This window comes from Grus americana, chromosome 24, assembly GCF_028858705.1.
Source record: "Grus americana isolate bGruAme1 chromosome 24, bGruAme1.mat, whole genome shotgun sequence".
Lineage (NCBI taxonomy): Eukaryota > Metazoa > Chordata > Aves > Gruiformes > Gruidae > Grus > Grus americana.
In genome coordinates, this window is record NC_072875.1 from 3,996,732 (window position 1) to 4,013,724 (window position 16,993).

Sequence of the window (16,993 nt, forward strand, 5' to 3'; positions counted from 1 at the left end):
GCAGGAAAACTATTAACAGCGCAGAGCCTGATTTTTGCCTTGATAAAAGCTTGAACAGGCCTCCGAACCTTACAGAAATGACTGCGCATTCTGCAGCAAGCGAAAAAATACACCAGGACCTACAAGGTGACAAGTGCTTCCCATTAGACTTCAATCCCCTTGCAAACCACGGACAAAAAAATGTTGAAAAACCCAAGGAACGAGTAGCAGGTGTAAACATAATCTATGTATTGCCATTTTTAAACCTATAACTCACGCCCAGGTTAAGTCCTTCATCACAGTCAAAGTCCATGTAAAGGAACAAAATAATGTCCACGATTTTCAGCACGTGCACATTTCCACGCTGACTACCCTGGTTCAGAAAAACGTATTCGCATAAATAAAAGTGGGAACTCCACACACAGGTTGGAGAAAGCAGTTGACGAGTTCAAGCGTATAAACAAAACTGAAGTTATACCACAAATAATTTTCCAACGGAAATCACCTTGTGGCACAGTGATATCCTGCCAAGCTGAAATGATGTTCTGAAGTCTGAATTAAGACTCCTATTTGAGCATATGAGGCACTTCTGACACGGTACCAAAATATAGCAATTGCCCTGAGCTAGAAAGAAAGCAACTATTATTAAAAAATTCTTTTCTCTTTCTCGCCAATATCGTCGCATGGAACTTTTCTGTTGTGCTAACGCACTAATGGCTTTCAAAGTTCTGTTTTCGTTAAACTATGTCACATGTTTCAAATAAGGAAGAATAGAATCTGCCAGCGCAAAACTGTCTCAACCTCAGGGAAGACCAGACCAAGCAGGACAGAGTCCCCGACAGGTTTCCACAAGAACTTCAACGTGCCTCACAGTGTCCCGCAGTGGACGCAGATCTCCAGTCCTTGGTGAACGCTGTGGCAGTTTTCATCAGATAAGGGTCTGTCCCCTTACACTCTCTGTATTCAGAACCTTTTCGACAGACATAGTTAACTACAGATTTGCACTGATTTACTGAAACCAACATAATCTTACCCATTAGTAAAATAATTGCCTGGCTAGTCTTTCACTCCACACTTCTCTCCCAGCTTCCCGTGGCTGAATGAGTCCCTCCAAGCAGGCTTTTCCCAGTGGAAGGTAATGTGTTCTTCCACGCCTTATTTCAGATGCTTCCCCTTTCAACAGGGCTGTAACCATCCTATTTTCTACCTGTCAAGCTGAAATCGCTTTGCTCCTATTGAGTAATACTTAATTCTATAAACAAGCATATGGAAACCAGTGACAATCCCTGAGGAGGACGCTGCCCATCACACGCAAAGTCTACCCGGACACAAAATTCATTGCAATGGCTTGGTTCTGGTGGTTGTACAAATGCAAAAGGCCAGTAAATGCAACGGGTTAGCTAATCAGTGATCTAAGGCAACATTGCCCTACCTGTGTGCATCTCAGGTGGTAAAAGGATACGGATTCGGAATTAGTAAAAGGCTAATAGTCCAATGGTTCAGCTTTTCCTGACACGACTCACTAAGGGCAGCTCTCCTTGCTTTTTGGACTGTATAAACCCGCCACGTCCCTCTGATTCATTACTAAAACTTTACTGGCAAAACCTGTACGGGTGAGAAGCAAGCGCTTCTAAGGACTCGCCAGTGAACCATGGGAAAACGATACTTGCCTGAACCTCAGTGCGGGATGGAGTCACTGGAGAAGAGGCAGTAGGTGAGATGCCCTTCTTGTGTCTTGGGCAGGTCTTTTGTGGAGACTTCTGGCCCTGACTCTTGCCTTCAGAAGAATCCAGATGACCCTCGCTCCATCTTGTTTATGAGCAATTCCCACTGTAGTCATCAAGTTACTCCTATGGGGGGGGAAAAAGAAAAAGAGGGACATTTATTCCTATGTAGAGCAGGACTATAAGGGTTTCACTTCACTGAAATCCCACAGGAAAAAGTTAAATAGGTGCCTGGGTCTTGAGCTGGCACTGTACCCCGAGCACTTCAACCTCAGATTACAGGATGGATCTCAGGGAGGGGAGAAGACTTCCCCCCCCCCCGCAATATTAAAAGCAACGTGAACACAAGTTGTCTTGAAAAATAAGGAGATAAAATTCAGTTAAAAAATTAAAGACAAAGTTTTCCCTTCTCTACCCAAACCAGTTCTCTCTCAGTCCCAAAGCTGTAACAGTTCTCCAGTCAACCCCCCTGAATCACCCTTTTTGCAGCAAAATACATCTGTGGGGCCAAATGTTGCTGCCTTTGCTCTGAATAAACTTCTTTTTCCTCCCAGGTAGACCTAACATCTCAGCCACCACCACCACCACACCCCCACTGACACCGTGGAATGTCCAGACACGCAAAATTCCACCCCAGTTCTTTGGAGAGGATAGTATTTCCCTACCCAGACCTACCTAAAGAAAACACATCAAGTTATTCAAATATTTATACCTAGACTGACACCAGACTGATTCAGACTGATATCAGCTCTACAAGCATGAGTCCAGAGTAACGACTGAAACTCAGGATTTACACCCGTGCCTTTGCCATCAGCACGAAGTCACTCAGCGGGCATCTGTCATCAGACGTGCAAAACGAGAGCTTTGCAGGCATAAAGCGCTGCAAGATGAGCCCACGGTCTCAAAAAGCAAAGAAATGAGCCAGGCCTGATTCTGATGATGCTGCATCAGTATTCGGCGGTGGCTGCAGCGGGACAGCTTGGTATTTACACTGGAGTAAGGAAAATCAGGATTAGGCACCGTCTGTCTCAGAGAGTCGAGCGGCCAGAATTGCTCTACACGTTTGAATCCTCTTCCCCGTTTCTTTACTCTCTTACACATTCCAGGTTTTCCATTCAGCTCCAGTGACAAAAGATTTTAGAAAATGACAGTCCAGATTGAGAGAACAGAAATGACAACCTCCGACAAAAGAGATAGCAAACTTTTATCAACGATAAGTGCTCCTTCCACACGGGCACTGGTCTGCGATGGTAAATACAAGGCAGATGTCGAATGGAAATTAAACATTGTGCTCCCAGGGTGGCCTCGGCTGCATTCAGAGTTTGATTTAAAACAAGGCCAGAGTTCTTTCATCATTTCTTCAAAAAGTTTCAATTCTAAAGATATTCCAGACACATACTTGACCTAGAACTTGGCGATGCAAGACAATATAGATGTGTAAAAAAAGACTAATGCAGAGAATAAAAGGCAAAGCAAGTTGGCTGTAGGACGGACATGAAATCACTTAATTTTCAGCGTTCTGAGAGTTAAAAGTGAATTCAGGTGAAATATCTTTTTGCCATTTCTTTCAAAGCAAATTCACAACAAACATTTATCACTTGGGAGACTCGGAGAGCTAGATATTCTTAAACATAACCAGAACAGGAGCTTTATTATTCAGCAGTTTAAGGAGTATTTCTCTGCAAGCTTCTTTAAGACTTCAACCATATTTACATCTGTGAAAGCACTCTGCCTGTTATTATTAGACATGATAAAATAGCACTAGACATTTGCAATGACTTAGATACTCAGACTCAAGAAGCACATATTTGAATGGTCTGTAGTGTTTTCTTTTTATAATTTCTGATAATGTGATAGCTCAGTCAAAATAATGTAATAATAGACTTTTAAAAATAAAATCCCCAAACTGCTAAATATACTGTACAGTTAGGAGAGTAAGTACAAATGTAAGGGTTGAAAAGATGCTCGTATTTACAAAAACAGTTAAAAGCATAAACCAAATTGCATTTGCCTCTCTCTCACTTGGATAGATATTTGAGACAAAAAAAATACTGAAAGTGGAATTACTAGATTATTTACAACTTGAATACGTAAATATGTTTGCCCTCTTCTTGGAAGCCATATTTTAGAAATCATTTCTTTTTCTAAACAATTTCATATCAAATGCAGTAAAACAAAAAACTTTTAAGGCCATGACTTCGTAACCACCCTAAAGTTTTGAACACCGGAAAAGCTGGCCTGTTCACACAAGACAATCAAACACATACTTAAATGTCACGTAAAGTCCTGTATACATTTTTCTCCCCACGAAAGGAAGAAATTGTGACGAGACTGTACTTTTAGATGACCTGACAAACCAGCACTTTCTGGCACGAGCAGGACAGTCATTCCCCCTTCATTTCCCAGTACGAGATTCAATCATCTGAAACACAAGCCTCATTCTGCACTAAGATATTTTCAAATCAAACCAAGTCGCAAACAGTCTCTCTGGCCTTTTTAAAAATCATTTTCAATTGCTTTAAAACAGAAAATATAGATGGATGGATGAATGAATGGACAGCTAGAGAAATGCTTTCAGTCATGCTTCCTTTCCCCCCCCCCCCCCTTAAAATTGAAAAGCATCAGTATCCAAATAGCAACAGGAAATTTTTACCTTGTGGCTAAATAGCTCACTGTTCACTTTGCAGCTGCCTCTATTTTTTGCTGGGCAAAACACCAATACAAAAGTCTTTCCTAAGAAACCAAGCTTTTGACATAAGGGCAGCGACAAACGCAAACCTACAAAGAATTTTTCCCCCGTCCCGTCGTTATAATTCCTAATTTTGTGGGATGTATTGCTGGGCTGTTTATCATAACAGTGTGCAATAAAAAGGACGACTAACTCTTGCAATTTTCTCCCTACTCCTCCCCTTGACAGGGGCCACTGATAGGGAAAGAGGCTCGGAAAAGCAGAGCAGTGAAAGGCTAAGAAACAATAGGCAACCATGGCTTTGACAATGCAGCCCTGAACCCTTTTTGCTCCCGCTGTGACACTTGCATTCAAGAGCAAGGGCGGCTGCCATCATAAGAATGGACAATGGCATGAAGAATACAAGGGAGAGGGGGGGGATAAAAAAAAAAAAAAAAAAAAAAAGGAAATCAGATGAATTCAGAGCTAAGATGGCAGAGCTCTCACCTTTTCCGCTTTTTTCGAGTAATCTGGATGGAGACGTCCCGCAGAGAAGAGATAAAAAGGGTGTGCTGAACTGTTGGATGGTTCTGAAGACTTCTGCATTTGCAAACGCATTTTAGAACTATTTGTAGGGGTATATATGCTGCATGCCATCTCTCTGTCTCTGTCTCTCTCTCTCTCTCTGTGTCTCTCTCTCTTCTGTTTTATGTCCTGCTATCTCCATCACACACCTCTAATAGTATGAAGACTTTCTGCCCGTGTAAGTAAGTGAGAGTGTGTGTTCCTTAATGTTTGAATCAAGACACACGTCTGCATGCATTTCTAATCTAAGGAGCCTATAGCAGTTACTACAACTATCAATTAGTCAGCAATAGCTCGAGATCCCCATGTGTCTGGGTGAACAAAGGTGAGAAACACATGCAAATAGTACTACAGCACCTGGGTCACGTACAGTAACTTAGCTAGCAACAAATAATTGCATCTGTTTCTGCCTTTTCGATGCTTCTCGCTCCTTGTTATGTAAAGTTGCAGGTTATTAATGTGAACGGTAACACAATTAGACACGGCATTGTATATTTTCATTTGAACAACACAATAAAAGGAAATTAAGCTTAACTAGATGGAAATAAATGGTGACTTAAAGGCTTTAAGCTAAAAGATTCTCTGATCTGTAGCAGTGCTTCCATTTTTTGATCAATTGTTCCTGAGTTAAAAATGCAAATGATGTAGATGTATTTGGTCATTTCATATATATTAGATAAGAAACTGATTATTCCAGAGGAGACAGAGAGGATGCCTAATTTCCTGAAGTTAAGTCCATAAAGAGGGTAAGCTAAATCTCTTACTATTTTTTTTTTAATTAAGCGACTGTTACTTTTAAGAGCATTTTAAGGGTGTTTTTTCAGATGTTTTAGACTTAAGCCAAACAATTAAGAAGAAAGATACGGTACCTTTTACTCTCTCCTTCTTCTTAACCTCAAAAAATGAGCCTTACCTTTAAAAACTGTCAGAGTCAAAACGGACTAAAAAAAAAAAAAAAGCCCTGAACAAAATAAAATAAAAAAAGCCCCATAAAATGAAAAAGCTCCAAAATCCAGCACCACCCTGACTCCACCACAAGAAAAGGCAGAGCTAGGTTGCTATCCATGAGCAGAGAGCATTGCAAAGGTGACAACACAGTCTGTGGACAATGTTATTTACACAGATTTGATAAGAGCGACTACGGCTCCAAACTGTAATTTAATTTAATAAAATTAATAACCCCTCGTTTCGAAGTGCAGGGGCTTCCGAAAATTAAGCAGTTTGACAGAAAGAGTTTGCTGCTTGAGAAGTTAAGCGTTTTTTCCTCTCCATACAATATGCTCACAGAGTCCTGCAAGGATGCACGCTGCATAACCCTCTATCGTTAGCTCTCTATCTACTTATATCAGCTTCCGTGGGAGGCTAATTAGTGACACCAAAGGAAAAACATTCTTCCCAATTTTGGGCTCCGAGAAACTGTCAAGTTTATTTAGCTTTAGACGGCACAAAGAAGAAGGAAAAAAAAAAATAAAGAAAATTAAAACCTTAAATTTAAAACAATAGAAATACCTCCTTAAAGAAACAACTCCCCAGCTCCCTCACCTTTTCAGAACAGGCTAGTGGCTGGAAGATTGCAGCCGGCCACTGCTAACAACATAGAAGGTGCTCACAATGAAGCAAGATTAAAGAAAAGCTGCAGGAAAACAATGTCTTTGCCCAGAGAAGCCCTGAGTGCAAGCGTCCCAGAGCTGACTGTACAGCGTAAAATAAAGCAATAATGGGCTTTAAAAGAAACGGCACTAAATGGGTGTTGTGCTGACCCGCCGTGCAGTTTCATTTCCAAACTTAGCTGTTGGGAATTGCAGGCGCTATGGAGACAGAAGATTTCCAACGTGCCAAGCGCAGAGTTTATCGTAGGCTCTTTGCTCTCTGAAAGAAAGACCCCGCATAGAGGACTAGCACAACACGGAGAGCAGTGGCCGGCTTTGCAACTCCACCAGAAACAACCACGCTCGCCGTCCCTTTGCCAGAGGTCTTATCAGGCAGACAAAAGCATAACACAAAAAGAAAAAAAAAAAAAAAAAAAGAAAACCTACAAAATAATCTCGCCCTTCGCCGAACAATGAGACCTTAAAATATACGTACGCGAGGGTATTACATGCAGAATAGGCAGGGGGAGGGGCGGGGGGATGAGAACAACATTTCCCATCAATGCGTTTTATTTCTTAGTGTCTGAAAAGGCTGTTTCCCACTTTAACGTGAATTACTCATCTCTTTTATCGGGCCGGTCTTGTTGCCTGCAAACGTACATCTCAGGTGAAAAGGGGCATTTGTTTAGGAGTTCAAACAGAAACTAATCGCTCGATACTTATCTGGGGTTGAAAAGTAGTGAAATAGAATAGCAAAGAGTGTAACCGTTCCCGTGGCTAGCTATCTACCAACGCCACTCGGGCACGCAGGTCCGTCGGACAGTGAGGTAGCTGAGGGAGGAAGGCACCTAAACCCAGAGCGCTGGATATTTTTACTGCTGTATTTTACGTCCAATTCTTCTAGCTCCTCGTCTGAGTCCCGATACCGTGGCTCCTTCAAACATACCGCATTCCGATAAAATAAGTCAGCTTTCTTTTAAAAAAAAAAAAACAAACCAAAAAAACCCAACCAAACAACAAACCCCAGATGAATAGACACCACTAATCAGATGTAATGTAATCGAATGCTCTTCTTCATCTAATCTGTCTGCTCTGTGTAATCTAGCTATTCTACCAGCCCCAGCATTTGTAATAGGCATGACATTGATTCAGATCTCCTATAATGTTATTTCAGTATTTTATTCCTAAATGAGACTACAGTTTGGGTGGCTACTTTGCATTCAAAACTCTTCGTCAACTTTGCAAATGATATCGTGTGCAGAGCAAAGCTGATCTGCACCTTTCTGCTGCGTTTTAATTGCTACATTTCCTAACGTTCGCAGACAATTCGCAGAGAATGGCACAAATTTTTAAACAGACAAAAGAGCAACGGGAACGTAACAGCAGAACTGCCCAGGATCAACAGCAAAAACTGAAAACCACAAAGCTATGTGATAAGATCTGCCTTTAGACACAAGCTGGAAAGAGATGAAATCTTGTTGGCATACAACACAGATACATTTTTATGTTTTCTAAAATGCAGAATGATTTCCCTAAAAACAAGTGCTTAAACAACGTCCACCTAGGTTTTCCCCAAAGAAAAATAAAACCTCGTCTTATTTTACAGGACAAGCAGGATTCACGTATTAATGGACAAATCGGTCTGCTAGGTAAATGACAGCAGTGGAAAGAACAAACAAACCCTCTCATACAAACAAATATATTTGAATGTAATAAAAATGTTGACAACAGTTATGTGATTAAAGCAATTGTGGTTTTTTTTTTTTCATTTAAGGCCTTACCATTGGAATAATTTAAAATTAAGTGAGAAACATCAGCCCCTTGGGTTCTACAGAAGAGATTTAATTTGTAGAAATAGTTGTGGGGTTTTTTTAAACGTTGCTATTTTCAACGTTGCAAGATAAAGCTCTCTTTTTTTTTTCTAATTTTATTTTAAGAATAGACCCCATTTAGGATTTCACATTGTAAATCTCCCTATGTCTGAATGCTGTTACAAGGTTTGACAATGAAAGAATAATTCATGTCAGACAAAAAGAGCCCTTCAATCAGCTTCATGCAGCTTTTCTCCTGCAGGGCTATGCCAAAACGAATGTGGAATCCTGAACTGAACCATCCATCACATTTCCCGAGTCTTTCAATTAATGACACTGCAATCAGATCGATGGCGTGTAATAAGAAAAGAGCTTTGCATTTCTATACCTATTAATTCGCTGAGTAACTCCAGTGGTAAAACGTGACCAGAAAGGGAAAAGAAAAGAAAATTTCATCCTCCTAGCAAGATTTTTGGGGATGTTAAAGCCACTCTGTACAAGCCTCAGTTCTACATTCCTGTCTCACCCCCAAGCCCTGAGTGCTCAAAGCGAAAATCACATCGGCTTTTTTGTTTCAAAGCAGGACAGTCTCCCTTCCAGACAGGTATTTCCTCTTCTGCCGCTAAGCACATGGAGCACCGAGTGTTTTCTAGGTAGGCGCTCTAGATTACAAAAGAAGAGTCCATTTTTCTTCCAGGCTCAGACCGGTCGACCCCCACCGGAGTCCTGTTAGGCAGAAATGTCCCCTCTGCAATCTGAGCCATGGAGGAGCGCAGTCACTCCCAGGGCAGGGCTCTGCGGGCTCGTTCTCCGGTGCGAAGGCAGTAATTAGCGACAAAATTTCCAGATCACAGAACATGCCAAGGATGGAGTTACCTCACGCAGTGATTAACCTCCAAGAAAACGAGGTGGGGGAAGAGAGCTGGGCAGGGGGTGAGGGCAGCCGGGACAAAAAAAGTCTACCGGCAACCATGGGATGAAATTAGAGTGACCTCACGTCAGTGAACTGGCATCAGGTTTTGGATCGATGACAAAAATTATCGAGGCTTTGCAGAACGGAGCTGCCAAGCACATTTCAATTCCCTTACTGCAAACGTTGTGGGTATTGTTTGGAGAAGCCGACCACTACGGGAAAGAGAAAACTGCAATTAACCGCAACACTGTGATTATTAAAAGGATTTCATTCCAAATTGTCTTTTCTTCAAAAGGTAGCTTTCCTCCCTTAAAACGCCTGACTCGCAAAACACCCTTCCCTTCGAACACCACGCAGCCGCGCGCTTCCTAAAAAGCCACCGAATCTCTCGTTTCTGGGTCGCGCGGGGAAATCAGAGCTCAGACCGAAAGGCTTTAGCACCTTGCTGCCGACGAGCAGCTCGGAAGGAAGGAGGGATTTGGAAGACCTCCCAGGAGCCAAGGGTGGGTCGCAGGCGATGAGAGACACATTCTTGCCTACAGAAATGATCCCCTTGGGTTGCCTTGGACAGGAAACTGGACGTGAACTGCCCCTACCAATGTTAACCCCTTCTTCTGGAGCAGATGAAGCCTTCAATGTCCAGCTCTGATTGCTTATTTCAGCAGCTTTGGCTTTACCTCAAAGGAAAGAAGCTGCAGCTGTGATAGGAGATGGATCCGGGTCAAAACCTACAAAAAGACCTTCTTTTGGGAGCAATAGACTTTCAGTGAGGTTGTGTATTTTGGAAGTCTTCAGCAAGGGAAAAGAAATCTCTATGAGAGAAAACAAGAAATGGAACAACAGGAAACAAGGGAGGTTTTTCAAGGTTCACTTCACCAATCCTTTCAACTATCAAAGGGTGCTTTTAAAGGATCATTTCTGGCTTTGCCTCTCAGCATCTTTTAAGATCAAATTTCAGCAATTCCGAATTTCGGCGGCACCTCGGAAAACAAAAAACCTCGTGAACGCCGCGTCTGAATGTACCCATCCGTGCCACACATGGAGTCAGACACAGCCTGTGAGCTGCGGGCATAGGAGGGGAACTGGAAACATCATGGCAAGAAGGGAAATGGGACAATGCCCACGAGCTGGCTCGCAAAATAATTGCAACGAAAGCACAGTGAGAGATGCCCGCTCACTGGCAGACAAAGAACAATAAATAAATAAATCATGCAGGAGCAAAGACAATTCATTTACAAATAAGACACGAGAGTTGAATGCAAGCTGGAGAAATAGGAAAAAAGAAATCCAGGATGAGAAACCTGTAAAACTGAAAGGAGACTTTGACTAGGAAGCCAAATGAAAAATATTTGTATTGCATGTCTCCGTATCTCGCCCTCGCTCTATAGGGCACGTAAATGCGCACAACCATAGGTGTCTCGGGATCCCACCACATTTCAGAAGAGCAGGTTTCACAGCGCAGTTGCGGCACACATACCGCAGCTCAGTGACCTCCAAGGTACAACCAGATCACCTCTCCTGACTTACAGGACATATTACATCAACAACCCCAACTCGTTTTTGTGCGTGTGTGAGCATCTATACACAGGGAGGTGTCTTTAAGCCCAGGCAGGTTGCGGGAGCTTGCCGGGGGGGGGGGGGTGTGTGTATTTCTGACATTACACAAGATTCTCACAGCGAATATGTGCCTGGAGATTTACAGCTCTGAACAGTGCCCTGCACTGTCCGGTTGCAAAGCACAGTATGTGTCCCACAGCTTAATAACGTACAAATGTCTTGGCTGCTAGCAGGTCAGGGAGAGGGGAGAAAGGGGGTGCCGCCTCAAGCCATTATTTCAGCACTGGCTGCCTTCCAGGAACTAACAGAGCTTCAGAAGGCACAGGCAGGATTGCTTACATCTGCCTCCCTCTGCTGTAGCTGCAGACAGACTTACGCACTGATATTTTCTCTTTTTTTTCTTTTTTTTTTTTTCCTTTTTTTAACGGGTTTGGACAAGCTTTCAGTAGGTATTCTCAGGCTTCTTTTCCTCATCTCCCTCAATGGAGCTTTGGGAGCGACCACTGCAAATGAATTTGATAAAGAGAAGGCTTCTATAATTGTTTGTCTTGTTCGGTGGCTGGGGCAACGGCAGCATCTGGCCTCGTGGTAATGCATCTGTCTACAAAAGCTGTGGAGCCTCTGTTAGCCCCTGTCAACAGAAAAAGTCAGCTACCTGTCTTGTTGCCATACAGATGGGCACACAAAAAATCCACCTGGACCGCTCAAAGTCATGACCAAACCTAAGCTTTGGGAGTCAGAGCTTGTCCAACGAGTGGGATGCTTTTCTGGAAATTCAGCTACAGAAACCTGGAGATTCAGCTACCAAGGTCCTGGGTTCAATCCCTACCGATCACAACATTCAAATAGTCATTATTCAATTTCCTTCCTTCTACGGAAATAGTAACTAAAAAGGCACCTTTACAATGCTCCTGGTGCTCTAGCACATGATTAATACTACAATTAAATTTCAGCATTAAAACAATCAATTCAACGAGGACGCTGCTAGTCAGCCACCACCTATAAAAACTCCCCCGTGTCTCCTTATCTAGGAATCCCATCCTTTGCTTTCTCCAAATCTCTGTTCAAACCATAGCACTGCAACCACTCCTTTCCACCAAAATAAAAGTAGGTGTATTTCGGTACCTGCATTTTATAAATAATTATCTGGCAACGCAATATTATTAAAAGGTAGATAAGAAAACTAAAGGAAAACCTGAAGGTAAGCGAGATCATAGAACCAAAGAATGGTTTGGGTTGGAAAAGATCATCCAGGTGCTAAAATATTCTGAGGATGCGTATGGGATTACAAGGCTGGGAGAGCTCAGACATGGTTTAAGTTCTCAAGTAAGGGTGGGGATTTCCAAAAGAGGCAGGGATGTATAGCGGGACAATTCTACACTTCCTAGGCACCTAAATGAGAGAGCGAGGTACAGGGTCCTTTTGAAAGGACAGTGAGCTGCCACTGGAATGAAAAAAGGTTGAGGAGCATCGGTTTAACAGTCATAAAGATCAGGGTGGGGTGGGGTGGAAGGGTGGTGATCCCAGCTTCACATTCCTCATGATGCCATGGAATAATAAAAAAAAAAAAAATAGCACTTTAGTTTTGTTCTGGGCTCCCTCCACCGACTGATCTCATCCTCAGATAAAACAATAGAATCACATATACAAATATTGGCAGCGCTCAGCCTTGTTTTTCACTGCAAGCCCAAAGGGCACGCGGCAGTGAAATTGCAAGCTCTTCTGAGCATGTCTAATCAGCTCTGCCTGCCAGATTTGCAATCTCTGGTGGCCAGTTCTGTTCCCAATTTATACAAAAATGCGGCTTCTAGTACGCACGGTGTTCTGAGGACAAGCTCCAGTCCTCAGGCCCATCTGAAACAGGAGAAGAACACACATGGAGGGAGTAGGCACAGAAAGGAGTTTATTAATTGGCCTCTCCTGATCACCATGAGGCTTGGTGGAGGACAGCTCTCCAATGGATTAATTTTTCCACCGTGCCTCCTGGAGGTATAACCTTGGAGGTGTATAGCACAGAAGGTGGAAGACTAAAACCATAACAGGACTCCCAGCTGCTCCACAAGTCAGTGAAATTTGGAGGCTGCTCCACAGCAGAGAGCAAGAAGAATCACCCTACTCACTCGCTCCTCCGTCCCACCCAGCTCAGAAAGGGGTGGACAATAGTCCATCGTCGCCAAGATAGAAGCAATTAGCTCTTTTCCCCTCATCGGGGGTGTTTCTCAGTCCTTTAATTAACACCAATAATTCAGTAGTGCCAACTTGTTTTTAAAGAAGGACGAGCGTGCTTGTTGTTGTTGCTGTTTGGGGTTGTTTCCAAGAGTTGTGTAAGTGCCTACAGAAGCTATAAAGATTTTCAGAGATACCCAATAGATGGGCGCTATTTAAAACAAAACAAAACCAAACCCCACTAGGCCTTTATCTGCATCTTTCAATGACTAAACAACTTTTACAATATCAGCACTACACGTTTAGGGCTGACGCTATACTCACAGAACTTTTGACGTAAAAAGTCCATTGCCAAAACCATTCATGTAGCCTCCCTCTGCAATGAATGGAAAGAACAACACTTCCAGCAGGCAATTCCCTTCTTCCTAACAGGATCTAAAATAGCTAACGTCATTCACTCTCGGACCATTCTCTCCACTGGTTAGAAGGAGATCCTGACTGACCAGCATAGCCCTAAACTACTTATTTTTAGACATTTAAAATTAGACGGGATTAATCCTCTCCAAAGTGCCTAGCCCTTGTATCACTAACATTGGCATTTCCTACAGGGATGCAGCAGCCTAAAATTGGTAAAACTCTCGAATATCCTATGTCATTCGAAAATCACACATTTCAAAAGCCCTAGCCAGTATCGCAACTGTCCCACGCGACTTTTTGACATACAAACTGCTATGCCTCATGCATTCCTCTAATATCTCAGAAGTGGAAACTTGTGAGAAAGAGGTTATGGACAATGTTATTTATGCTACTGAAACAAATCCCTTCTTAATTTTAAGTGCTTAATCATTTTCTTGTGTCTGTTACTTTGGTTCTCAGTTTCTCATTATTCTACTACCTCTGCTACACTCGTATACGTACACACACATATAAACATATATATTTGGCCTCCAGATATGGAGATAACTCTTACAAAAAGGAGCGTAATCTTAAATAATGCCAGGAAAAGAAAAAAAAAAATCTATTTACATTTCTGTGGGCTAAGAAATAAGTCTTACCCACTCAAAAGCTGAGAAGTGGGATAATTTGAGGTACTATCAGATGCTTATCAGATTTATGCCAATGGTAAGTGAGCCTTAACTGCAAACACAGATATATCAGTGTTCTTGTAAGTCAGCTGCTGCATGTTTTAAAGGGAAGTCACCTCTTCTCCAAGAGTACATTAGTCACATGTAAACTGTTGAACCTGGAGAAATAAAACTTTCCTGATGGTCACAGTAGTTGCCTTATGGAAGGCTTTATTACCCTTACATTAGCCTGTAAAATTACCATTATTATTCAACTCAAAACTAACCACTGGTGTTTCGACTCAGCAGCCTTCTGCAGCAGAATACAACAGGCTGACCATGCCCCGTGAGCATGATTCATACCTTCAAAGGCAGAATATAAGGATTATAAGCTGCTTTGGCTCGCTGGAGGATGTGCCTGAGTTTAAACACCGGTGTATTAGAGTTCAAGAGAAACAGGTTTTTTGGTTCCCCCCAAAGTACTCTGAGACCAACCACATTTGGTCTGAAGCGGATTTACCAAAACTTTGTATTCGAGTGGAAATCTGATAAAAATTAATATCCTCTGAACAGTTTTTGGCATCTAAGCCCCTACACGGAAAAGATGACCCTACGGAACAGGTTACCTTGAGCCCTTACACAGAGATGGGAGGCCAACCGCACCAGAGAAGGTTGATGCAAACCACTGTCTGTTTCCCGGACACGTTCAGCTATTTATACCAGCACTAAAACTGGCTACTGGGCCACCGTACGATTTTCCAAGTTTTACAATCTAGTTTCTTTTAGGAATCCACCTTCAGAGTGTGTGGTAAGGAAGTGATACTGTAAAACCAGTGTTACCACTCACGTTACCTATGAGCTTGCTCAGACCTCAAAGAAAACGCCTGAAGAACCCCTTGTAAGCCAAGTTTAGCCTGGTGTAAGTAGGTGGTTGCACTAAAAGTACTGAGGTTTTGGCCCAGTTTTTCAATGGAAAATCTGGTACAATGAAGCCAGCGGAACTGAAAAAATGTATACAAACCGTGATCGGAGACTTAGGTTTCTAAACCGTATTGAGGTTGCAACAACAAATTGACATCAACATATGGGGAAAGTCTGAAGATGCAGCAAACATTCACATATGTGAGAAACTTTGGCATGTAAGAGTCCCCATTAAATTCAAATATATAATGCACAAGATTAAAGTTATTCAGAGGCATTAGTGTTTGCAAGATCAGACCCTGAGATTTCTCTGTGTAGTAACAGTTACTTTAGGTTTAATCTGTTATTGCATTAATATCTATAAAGAGCATATATAAATACAAATCAGATGGCAGCTGCAGTCTTACTGAAGAAAAACAAAAAGATTGGAGGGCTTGGGCGGGGGGGGAACTAAAATTTCCACAATGGCAATTTCCAATGCCACATACTTTGAGATTATCATCCTGCTCAAACTGCGGCTATTTTTTTTTGCCATGCACAATGCACACATATATATGTGAGAACAAAGAAGGCAAAGAAATTAATTTGAGAAAGAAGAGAAGGGCAACACTGATGGGAAAAATTGCTTCAAAATGGACAGATTGCCCTTACACAGGAGCAAATGATAGCCTTAAGTATGGCAACCCCCTCAGATTTCTGTGAAAAGCCTGATGTGCTCTACTTAACACTTAAGAAAATTCACTAGGGAATAATGTCCTCTAATTTATTTTGGCTACAGTGATCTTCATCTGTGCTTCTGTTAATCTCACTCTGAAGATTTCAGGGTACTTTTTAACTAGAGACTGACTCATTCTCTAGCTGCCTAGTAGTTAATCTGCTCAGATATTTCCCCAAATAACCATCTGCTCTACCTTGTATTTGTTTCACTCTCTATCTTAGTTCTTGGTCTGTCCTGCTGGCTTATTCAGCACTCTTTAAATTTCTCCTCTGGCCTTATGTCTGGTTGCTTATATTTTGGACAGACAATAGAGGTGATACAGGCCATTATTCATGAGAAGCTTCAAGTGTAACGTGAGAAACATCTCATCTCCTGACCCCTGTTAGCATAAGAATTGCTGATAAAATTCTGGACTGAAAGAGAAGAATCTTCTGGGAAAAATATAGGCAAAAGTTTCACTTGAGACATGTGTTTTGTAAGAAGAATCCAGATTAATTCTCTGCCTAAGGACCAGATCTAACTCCTAGTGCAGTTACTGGGAATCTAGAGAGGTAGTGCGAGAGAGACCTTATATGCTTGCGAAATTTTAAAATTAAGGATATTTTTTACCACTCGTACAGCTCTGTGCTCTTGCATTTTGTTTTCTTATCCAAGGATCACAAAGTGATTTGCACACTTCAGTGAATTAAGTCTCACAACACTCCTGGAGAGGGTGTAAGTGTAGTTCTATTGATTCCACATCTGGATCGCCTAAGTTAAAGATTGAAGATATCTCCTTGGATCGTGCATTTTCATGCATCATCAAGTTACCAAGTTTTAACCAGTTTCAACTGATTTTAACAGAGTTACATATGAAAGTAGTTGGGGTGACACAGTGGAAAAATCACACATCGCACATACTCTGGCACATCCTCTGCCAAAGGATCATCGGACGCTAAACTGAGAGTACATCTGATCATAGAGAGCAAATTTTGGAAACAGCAGAGCGTAGATCTGCAATTTAGAAGCAAATTCAGGAACTGACCCACCCTACTCTTTGCTGATGTACCCATGGAAAACCCACAGGTAGAGACACAGATGCATCTGTCCCGAAGCAACAAATGCCATGCCACAATATACCCACATAACATGCTGAGGGCCAAATTCTTTCTAACAAAATAATTTTCAGAGCCTATTGACTTGATCCCAGTTCATTCAATTTACAGATGTATCAGTGGCTCCAGCAATTTTGTATCACATTTGCTACAGAAATCAATACCGTTAACACTGTCCATGTGGAGCAGCATAACGCAACGGAC

The 16,993-nt window shown here is 42.1% G+C and overlaps 1 long non-coding RNA gene across 1 annotated transcript in view; it reads right to left on the reverse strand.

The window, feature by feature from the left end:
- Positions 1-1,655: 1,655 nt before the first annotated feature.
- The window catches only part of LOC129196090 (uncharacterized), a 41,233-nt gene continuing 25,895 nt past the window's right edge, over positions 1,656-16,993 (reverse strand). Inside the window, exon 3 of the long non-coding RNA XR_008574053.1 lies at positions 1,656-1,829. This is a non-coding gene — a long non-coding RNA (uncharacterized LOC129196090). The remainder of the gene's footprint in view (positions 1,830-16,993) is intronic.